The sequence below is a fragment of the Alexandromys fortis genome, unplaced genomic scaffold (genome assembly GCF_014885135.2).
Source record: "Alexandromys fortis isolate MF-2015 unplaced genomic scaffold, M_Fortis_MF-2015_v1.1 scaffold_17, whole genome shotgun sequence".
Taxonomy (NCBI): domain Eukaryota; kingdom Metazoa; phylum Chordata; class Mammalia; order Rodentia; family Cricetidae; genus Alexandromys; species Alexandromys fortis.
In genome coordinates, this window is record NW_026067896.1 from 6155564 (window position 1) to 6166601 (window position 11038).

An 11038-nucleotide genomic window follows, 5' to 3' on the forward strand; every position below is an offset into this window, starting at 1 on the left:
CAAACCCAAAGGATGCTTCTTCCAAGCACAGAGACACTTTTGCAGCCATCTTCATTGCTGCTCTATTCATAACAGCTAGAATTTTGAAACAATCTATATGTCCCTCAACAGATGGATATATATACATATACATATACACACATATATACATATACACACACATATATATACATATATGTGGGGGGTACATTTCGACAATGTAATGTTATTCAGTCATTAACAAAATGAAATTATGAAAACTGCAGGTAAATAGATGGAACTAGAAAAGAATCATCCAGAGAGAGATATCCCTAACCCAGAAAAACAAATACGGTACGCGTTCCCTTAGATGTATATATTAACTTTCAAGTCAGCGATAGTCAAGCTATAATACATAGAACCACAGAGGGTAGGTATAGAGTAAGGTTCTGAGGGTGGAGAGATATATCATCCAAAGAGAGTGAAATATAATAGATTATTATAAATAGATCATTAGGAGGAGGGAAACTGGAACAGGAGGATCAAGTGGGGAAGAGAAGTAAAGAGGTGAAGGAGGGGATAGAGAGACAGACAACTAGATTTCATGGCCATTTTAGGGATAGTATGGAAACCCAATATAGTAGGATCTTCCTAAAATATAGACATATGTAGAAGTGACCTAAATAAAATTACCGGAGAAGGGGAGTGACAGAGCCCCAGCTGGACATTTCTTGTCATCAAACAATGTTTCCAGTGCAGTTAACATGTTGCATGTAATTAGGTGCTGTCCAGAAGGGGCTCATGGGAATCCTTGAAAACACAGGCTGTTGCCAAGGTTATTGGTGGCTCTCCAGAAATTGACAGCAAGTCGCCATTGCTGAAGACAACACACCTCATAGAACATGGTGAAGTTGACTGCCTACAATGTGCCTTTACCCCGGTGTGTTTGTGCCCTTGGTACAGAAAAGTACTCAAAGGAGAAATGTAAGTAAGAACCAGCTCCAAATCTCGCGATCTACAGTGGTGTCCTGCTGCAAGCCATGCTACTGCAGTGGCGGCACAGTTTGTGGGAGTGGCTAATGGATACCTGTTAAGACTTACCCTACAAGGTGAGACCTATTCCCAAAACTGCATGGGTGACCAAGAACCTGATTCTAGACCAAATGCTACTGCTCTACTAAAAGAACGTAGCAATAAAATGACCCCAATGATATTTTTCTATACTCATATGTAAGTATTTGGTTCAGTCATCAACAACGAAGCTTTCTCCTGCAGCAGATGGGAACAAATGCAGAGACCCTCACAATGTACAGAGCCACCTTGGAATCTTCAGCCCTAAATGGCCTGTGTCCATCAAATCCCTCCCTTCACAGCTCAGGAAACCTGGTAGGAGAGGGCTAAAGAGTTACGGTAAAATCAGTGGGAGTGGAGAACCCCAAGGAAATAAGGCCTCTAAGCATGTTTGAACTCACAAACAAGTAGGCAGCGTGCACAGTACCTGCACAAGTTTGTACCAGAGCCAGCATCCAAGAGCTCAAAGAGAAGTGGACAGAAGCTCTTGTACCTTACCCAGAATCTATCCCAAGTTGCAAATAACAATTTAGTTTTTCTTCAAGAAGTCTCTGTGGGTAAACAAATTACTCTTAAGGGCATAGGCTGCGTGTTCCTCAAGTAGAGGACAACAAAAAAATGAACTCAGCGGCAACATTGTAGGTCTTGTTTTTGTTGTGCTTTTTAAGTTTAACTCTATTTTTACTTTTTTTGCACTTTATACATTTTATTGTATTTTGTACTCTACAGGTCCTTTTCATATACATTAGGACTTTATGGGATTCCTGAGTGTGCTTGCAAATGAGTGGGTCTCTGCATCTATATCTTTCTTTTCTTCTTTCTCCTGCTCTTTTACTTTTTTGTTCGCTCTTTCTTATTCTGATATCTTAGCTTTCCTGTCTTAATACATTTTATCATTATCTTTCAAAGGCCTGTTGTTTCTGGGAGATAGAAACAGAAACGGGGTGGAGCTGGGTAGGCGGGATTGCAATGAGGAACTGAGAGAAATAGAGGGAGGGGAAACCATAATCAACACACCTTTTTTTGAGAAAATTATCTATTTTCAAGAGAAGGGAAAATATGACTTACCTACAAGTAGAAGTGTAGCATTACCACTTAGTACAGGGTTCTGAGAAGCCTTCGCCTGGGGACAGCACACAGGAAGTTCTTACTTTAGTCTCTGCAAGACAGATCATAATGAAAGATTTGTTCTCTGTGTCAAAGGGATGTTCCTCTCAACCTCTCCACTAAATTCTGCTTCGTGCCTGTAATGCCCAGGTGTTTATTGCAAAGGTTAAATTCAATCACGTTGCCAAAGGCTAGATGACATTTTCAAAGAATAAAGCTAATTGTCTCTAGAAATATCAAATGTTTGACCACAAGTCGGTTGATCTCTCTGTCTTTGTCTCTGACTCTGTCTGTCTTTCTCTCTCACACTCATTATCTCTCTATCTCAAGTATGGAGGGAAAAAAGTCTCATTATGGAACATTAAATTGTCAACACTAAATAGTCGTGATCCAAGGTTTAATGTACAATTGTCAAATTCCTTAAATCTACTATTAAATTGGGAACCAAGGAATGAAGTTCTGTACCATGAAATCATGATAGACTATATAACAGTAAACTCCAGATGAGATTTCCACAGAATGTGTGTCTGAACTGTCCTCATCACTCAGTAATGATTTGTTAATGATCATCATGGCAGCTGGCATTCCCTTCAGCAGGATAAATCTGACATAATGAGTCTCTTTAATCTTTACCGCATTCCCATGATGTCAAGGATGTTAGCTATCCAAGTCTGAACTTGGGCAAGTGTCAAAAGTTGTTTTTTTTTTTTTTATTTTAATTGTGGTCAGTTTCATAGCTAATGAATCTCGAAGCTGACAATCTGACCCAGGCAGGCTAGGACCAATGCCCACACACTTAGCTACTATTTAAAATCTAAATGAAGTTGTTTTGGTAAATTTCAAACGATATATGAAACCCTAATAACCCTCATGCCAAAGTTGTTGCTCATGGCCAGCAGTGGGGTGAGAGCCCTCGTGATGTTCTCAAACACACTGGATGCATTTGTTTGTAATTAGTAGACTCAAAGGATCTACTGCGTGCCAGAGAAGGATGCTGATGAGAGTCTGAAAATGAATTCGGTGTGACATTGCAGCAGAAAACCTCCCATGCCAAAGATGTCCATGACATTGATGGGACATTCTGCCTCTCAAACAGCAGAAGGGACTCTGCAGATGGGTAAGTTAAGGATCCTGGATGAGACTATTTTGAGTTACCTGGAGAAATCCACCACAATTAAACCGTAGTTGCAGAGGAAAGAGCTGTGAAGGCGTGGATGCGGAGTCTGTCTTCACTGACTATTGCCCTTCAAGTCACGGGATAAGCCCAGGGATTTAAACCAAAAAATGTGACATTCTCAGATATGTTTCTTAAAACAAGAAGGTAGAAAATAGGAGGGAAAAATCCTTTTTGGCTTGACCCAATACCTGTCTCCAACCACTAATGGATGTGTTAATTCAGTGCTTCTAATCCTTGTGGATCGTGATCCCTTTGAGGAACCTCTACCTCTCAAAATATTTACTTCATGGTTCATAACAGCACCAAAATTACAGTTATGAAGTAGTAACGAAATGATTTTATGGTTGAGGGTCACAACAAGAGGAACTGTATTTAAGGGTCGCAGAATTAGGAAGGGTGAGAACCACTGTGATAAATCAAATTAAATACAGGTGAGATAACTTTCACACAATCCATCCACAGGGGCTTCCTCAGCCTTGCTCATTGCTGTTCTGTTCTCAATAGACAGGGAATGGAAACAAGCTAAATGTCCTACAACTGACAAAGGAATAATAAAACTGTGCTACATATACATTATGGAACATTCTTCAGTTGTAAAGGAAAAATTGAATAATGAACTTTGCAGGTAAATTCATGGAACCAGAAAATATCATACTGAGTAAGTAACTCAGATTTAGAAAGATAAGCATCACATGTTGGCCCCGTATTTCTGATGTATATTATTATATTGTGATTTTTTTGTTATATCATTTGAATTTGGCATACAGTTAAATTTACTTAATCTGGATACATATCGACCTTACAGGTGATGTCAATCAACTGACATCTTGAAGTGCTACTTTTATTAAACAAATGTTAAGATAAATGCTTAATTGTTGAAATAAACTATTAAAAATCACCTAAAAATTCAGTACATCACTCTTCACATGGTGCGAATCCTCATGGCCAATATGCCTTTTTGTAAAGGAAGCAAACTGATTTTTCAAGAATAGGCAAATAAAACTAGGAATGTACAAACTTTGATTCAAATTCCATCTCAATGCTTATGTGCTCTGGACATAACACTCATAATGATGAATACAACTCTCTCGTGTGAGAAATGACAGTAGCCGTGCATGGACGTCAGTTTTGCTCTGTCTTCTTAGGTTCTTGGGCATCTCACGCAGGCAATAATGTGGGTATATACACCCTTCTCCTACCTCCCTCCCTCAGTTCTCTTTTAAACGAAAACCAAAGCCTGTATAGCATTTTGGTTGTTCCTACTTAAAATCCTGGCTTTGAATTCTTCCAGTGGGACTTGTTTTCCATTATCAACCAAAATGAGAATAAAGCAAAAACATTTAGAATTTTTTTTTAGCACCTTTGACAGGAGGCCAGCCTGATAGAGTATTTTTTTTTTCTTTTCCTAAGAAAAATCTGTCTTCAACTTTCTTCAGAGCCAGACATATTTTCCAGGCAACTTCCCAAGGCCTTTCCTGTTGCTCTTTGGTTTCCGCCTGCTGTGTTTCTGTGGCTCCATATACACGGCAACACCAGGCACGGCTAAGAGAGTTTAGGGTTTAAAGGGTTAAGGCAACGTTACAGAATGAATGTGAGCCCTTTCGATCCTGGAAAATTTAAATTTAAAAACTCACATCAGACCACATTTTTCAAAATATTTCAAGTCGTCAACACGTAAGTCTGATTTTAAATCTTTTAACCACTAGCCTTAGAGGCGACATGACACCTTTCACTTGAAACAAGCGGGGAGCTTGTTTTCATAATTCCCCATTTTGTCTGACTGTATCTCACAGGCGTTGGCTGCAAATCCACACAGTGAACTGAATCACATACCCCGTTAACCACTCATTGCAGTATAAACAGCTAATACATAATTCAACAAAGTCTCATTATTTTCTGACTCCATTATTTTGGGATACGAAGTAGTTTGAACAGGTTGAGCTTCAATTTATCTTCCTAGATAATATTGTTTTAAATTGCTAAGTTCCAGGAGTGTAAACAAGGGAACCATTTAATCTTCTCAAAAGCGAAGGTCATCCAGTCGCTTATGGGATTCACACTCAAAATGAAACTGATTACAGTATTTGCAGAGAAGCAAAGGGTTAGCTAAGTGTCTTCAGCATGGTTGTCCAGCTACTATCTTATTATTGGCATAAATATTTAAAAATAAAATGCTTATAAATACTGTAAAACTTAAATGTACTCATAAATATTCATAGGTATGCATATATGCATATACATAAATAACTCATGTATCTCTCTCCTAGGTGTCCTACTTAGTATTTTTTGTTTGGTTTCCTATAGCTATGATTCTCAGCATAAGAATTAGCTCTGTAAAAATCGTCCAATGACGAGTAAAAGATACACATACAGGAGTATTATTTTGCTTGCTGACCTGTGAGTAACAAACTAGAAAAATATGTCTGCCGATATTGATTTTAAGTGAGGTTCAAAAAGTAAGTCATAATATTAACTAGGTCATATTAAAATGTTCCATAATTTGCATATTCTATGACACTGTTATATGCTGATATAATCACAAATTCATATTTTTAGTATTTTTACATTTAATAATAAACGAAATTCATATTATTTTTCTAATTTATTTACTTGACTATAGTTTGGTATTAAATTCTTAATGTCATTTTGTTCAAGTTTCTCTATTTTTATCACAACTGTCAGGCATAATTTTGTGAAATACAAATTAATTAATATTCTAACAAATTATGAATCAGTGAGATTATAAATGAAATTATAAAAGAACTCACAATTTACATTGTCTTTTACCATGCTGAACACTCCTAGTCTCTCAATCTTTTTCCCTGATAAATAATGATTAGCTTGATTTGAAGTTTTTGTTTTTATTTGGAGGCAGAGTTTCTTCTGTGGAACAGCTCTGGCTGTCCTGGAACTAGCTCTTTAGACTAGCATGGCCTGGAACTCACAGAGATCTTCCTGCCTCTGCCTCCCGAGTGCTGGAATTAAAGGCATGCACCACCATCACCTGGCTGGATTTGAGGGATTATTTTCTCCTAGTCAACTGTTGACATAGCTTTCCTGTCTTTGAATTCATCTGTAAATGAATTATCAGCTATCAGTTTCCTTTTCTCTTCTTCTATAGACTGGGTGTCCATTGGGTTAAATGCTTACCAGCTTGGGAGTTTTCCAGAATATGCCTAGGCAGTCATACACAGGGTATAGGTAAGAACCCACCAACACTGTCTAAATGTTAGTTGTCAATTAACATCTTGAATCTTCAAATCAAACAATCTTTATAAAATCATGTTCCCATACGTGTTCAAATCTCATTCTGTAATCTTCCACTTTTTAATTAGTTTGGATGCATTTACTAGCTCCTTCATATTTTCAATGATAAGTTCTCCAATATCTATTTCCCTCTTTTCTTTTGCATATTTCTTCAACCTGGTCTTAAGGTTTTTAACTCAAATTTAAATAGAAATTATTCTCTCCATTTATACTCTTAATTTCTTAGTTATACAAGGCATGCTCACCTCTAAAATCTGTCCTCATTTTTCTCTCCATCCTTTGTCCCCTCCAGAAGCTCTACTTTATTCAATGAAATGACTTCTATTTGTTCTAATTGATCTTACTTACTTAGGCGTTTGGACCACAGAGATCGCTAGATGCTTTTACCTATTGTTTCCTTAGAGCTCTGCCAACTTTAAAGTCTTGAAAGTGGTGGTTCATTCATGTGTGGATGGGAGTTATCTGTGCTGCCATTTACACTGGCTGCTTGCAGGCAGGAAGAGCCTCTGCTCTATCTGTTGTTGTCTCAGGCTTGAGGGAACTCAAGCCTTTCCTTCAGTTCCCACTTGCCTCATGCATTAATGGAAACTCTGCAAATCTGTCTAAGGGTTGAAAGTCTTCCTTACCCACTTCTCAGAGGGACAAGTTCTTACTGGGACTGGCTACTCTCGGATCCCCCACCGAGACTCTCAGGTTTTCATTCAGCTGGCTTCTAAATAAAGAAGATATCCCAATATCATCTTCATCAGCAAAATGGATTGTATCAGTTGTTCTCATCTGGTTATTGGATAATGTAACTGATTGTATCTATAAAGCTAAATTACCTAAATTTATCATGTAGGAACTTGGAGACAGGAAGAAAGTATCTGGGTGTCATTTTTCACCCAGAAGACCGTTCCCAAATATTTTCTGAGGTATTCCTGTAAATGTCCAGTCATCAGCTATGTCAGCTTCACTTATTTCCACCATTCCTGTGACAAATTAAATGAGGCTCTCATCAAATGCTACAGGCTGAGTGAATGTGATACCGATCACCTGGACTCTCTTCCAAGCTAATAGCCGGAACTCTCCTTCCTTCTCTTCTTTGCACTGAATTTATGCCAGGAAGAAACGTCCAGATCAGATACTTAATATACATTATACATCGCTTCTTTGTAACTTGCCTGCCTCCCCCAGTCAGCCTAGAAAGAAAGTTCCTCATCCTGATGACTCACTGACTTTCCTTGGGTCTATGGGAGAGGAGCTGCAGCATCCTTGTGCTCCAGGCTTCTTTTCCCCTTAGAAAGGACATGCTTATCTTTCCTCAGGAGCAGACTTAGTTCAGTGTCCCCGAGAAACTAAACGGCCCCCAGGAAGCCATATGGTTGGAATTAGATGAGCAACATGCAACCATGATGTTCACAAGATGATGCAAAAGCCTGAGGTGGAATTTTCTCTCTGCCGTTTCCCCGAGAGAGCAGGGGAATATTAAGCGCCCCCGCAAGTAGAAGCAGGGACTCAGCCAGTGAGCAGGAGGCACAGCTGTCTTCAGAGGATAACTATTCTGCGTCATAACGGATATATCCAAAGGTGAAATGACGGTATATTCTGGGCTATTTTTACTGGTAGCTTTCCGCATACGTCAAAGACTCTCATAAATATCTCTTCTTTCTATCCTACGCTTGTCTCCTCTCAACTGCGGTCTCCCTGCAATGGAAGCAGCACTCACACCATGGAGGGTTAAAAAAAAAATCCGATTTCCAGGCCATGCCTTACACTAATGAGCCCAAAATATCTGGACATAAATCTAGAATACCTAATCTTAAAGTTACCTAATGGTTCCATGGCATAATTATTCTTGAGTAAAAAATATTACCAGATGCTTGCCACTCAAACGATTGAATGAAGTTAGTATCATATTCATGACTTTGTGCACGTGTGTGTGTGAGTGTACATGTATCTGTCTGCGTCTATGTATGCAAATGGATATGCAGGCACATGCGTGTAAGTTAGAGGTTAACTCTGGGTATTTTTTTAAATTGTTCTCTTCCTTATTTTGAAGGAGAGTGGTACTCACTGATTCTGCTAGGCAGATAGACAGTGGGCTCCAAGATTCCCATCTCTGTCCCCAGCATGGAGTCTACAGCAGCACAGCTCTCTGCCAGATTTCTTATGTGGGTACTAGGAATGTGAACCAAGGTCCTCATATTTGTGCTACAAGATGTTTACTCACTGACACATCTACCCAATACATGCCTTGGAATCTTGAAAAAGCCAAATCTGAGGTAACATCTCAAAATTGCCATGTTAGAATCTACAGTTTGAAAATACCCTATGGTGACAAATTTGCATGCTTAAACTTAAAAGCCCACCACTGAAAAGATAAAACATATAGAATATATATGTGTGTGTGTGCATGCATTTGTGTGTGTATGTGTGCATGTGTATATACATATATTTATACATACTTCTGTAGGTCATATGTGTTACCTGCATATGTACTCTATATTGTAGCGTCTATGTCACTTATTAACCCATATAACACACAACATGCATATGAGTTCATTCTCTTTAGTCTCACAATAAAATCAATACCTAATTCCCATGCTGCATAAGAAAACACTATTAAAACTGACACAGAAAGTTTCGGTTGGGAGAGAGGCTGTGGCTGGACCTCTCATAGATACTTAGTGAATGCTTACAATGTATTCAGTGCTGGAAGACTGAATAAGAACAAAAAGTGCTTGTTAGTAAGAAATGTCTTTTAAATGAAGATAATATCATAGATATATTATAATTTAAGCGTACCAGGTGACTGGATAGATGAATAAATAGGGAAATAGATAGATGATGGGTAGATTGATAGATGATAGAATATAGACAGATAAATAAATGATAGATAGATAGATAGATAGATAGATAGATAGATAGATAGATAGATGGATAGATGGATGATGGTAGATAGATAATAAATAGGCAGATAGAGGCTGGATGGATAGATAGATAGATAGATAGATAGATAGATAGATAGATAGATAGATAGATATACCTATTTAGGGTTTCTATTGCTGTGAAGAGATACCATGACCACAACAACTCTTAGGCTGCAGTTTAGCTACATTTACGTGAGAGAAAACATATCTACCACATGGAACCTGTCCTATCCTGGGCTTCTGTTACTGCAAAGGGGATTCTCATCAACACGAGCACATTGTGCCAGCATTCCACTAGAAATGTCACACGTGGATTTGATATAATCAACAGTATTAAAGGGCCATGTCCATGAGCCTATTCCACAGACAAAACTGAGGGCTGGGAGTTGCTTAATTGCTCACAGCTGGTAAGTAAGTGTCATTCCAGAGCAGATCTGTAGACTTTGGCCACTCACTTCTCAGCCACCATACCACTCTGTCTCCCACCCAGCCTGGTCTCCAAGCTTTGGACATTCACTGCTTGGAAGATCTACCAAAAGCATCATCACTCCATCACCAGCATTTTTCTTTTGTCTCAAATCTTCCACCAAGGCTTGTACTTCCTGTTCCTAAAATTTAACTCTTGTCCGGTTTTAGTAGGTGGACTGTTGGTTTCTTTAGCAAAGCCTGCGTGTTCATCTCATGTCTATGCCTGCTCCCCAAGTTTCTTTGGTTAATGGAACAGTGACTGCCCTGCCTTGCAGCCACGTTTCCTGTGGATGTGCCCTAGATGCTGTCAGTGTCCCAGTGGAAGACAATGCTTCCCCTGCTCTCCTCCTCTCTTGGTTCAAAGCCCCGAGTACTCATCAGAATAGCTACTGGTTGTGTCACTGAGTACAATGAGGAAGGGCTCTGGGTTTAGCTTTAGCACTAACTACCTTATAAGTTGAACATCTCACCTAACCTGTTCTGGCTTTAGTGTCTTCCATAAAACAGGGGCAGAGTATGACATACTTTGAATGATTCATGTAGTGCTAGCACACAGCACTACTCAAGCAATACGCCAGCCTCCCCTCCTCTTCCTCCCCATCCTGACCTGATCTCAATGCCGTGGGTCTAGGCAGTGCTGCTAGTCAGGTTCTGTGCGGAGCTACTCCAAGTCTTGTTATTTATCTTCTTGTCACCTGAACTCTAATTGATTGAAAGGCCCCTAAGGAAAAGTGCCGTCTCATCCATTACTTCCCCTGACGTTCACTGGTTATTCCACACATGTTTTTGTTTCTCTTCGACTGTTGAAGACCATGAAGTTTAAATGATTCGTTTTGGAGATAAGAAAATGGAGGCTCAGCTTAAGAATGTGCTGGCGAAGTCAGTAGAGCAAGTTAGCAGTGAAATTGAAAGCAAAGTCAACACATACATCATGCCTGTGCATTGTTAGCACTGTTTCCATAATCTTTCAAATCCAAGGTCGGACGTTCCCTTCTTTAAAAACATTCCTACAGGATCAGTCATTTCTAATCTGATTCTTCCGGACATTACTGATGACTATATCAGGTTTTCTCATATA

The 11038-nt window shown here is 39.1% G+C and overlaps 1 long non-coding RNA gene across 1 annotated transcript in view; it reads right to left on the reverse strand.

Annotated features, from left to right (window-relative positions):
- Positions 1-2104: 2104 nt before the first annotated feature.
- Positions 2105-11038, reverse strand: part of LOC126513691 (uncharacterized) — a 24458-nt gene continuing 15524 nt past the window's right edge. The window contains exon 6 of the long non-coding RNA XR_007595412.1: positions 2105-2188. This is a non-coding gene — a long non-coding RNA (uncharacterized lncRNA). The remainder of the gene's footprint in view (positions 2189-11038) is intronic.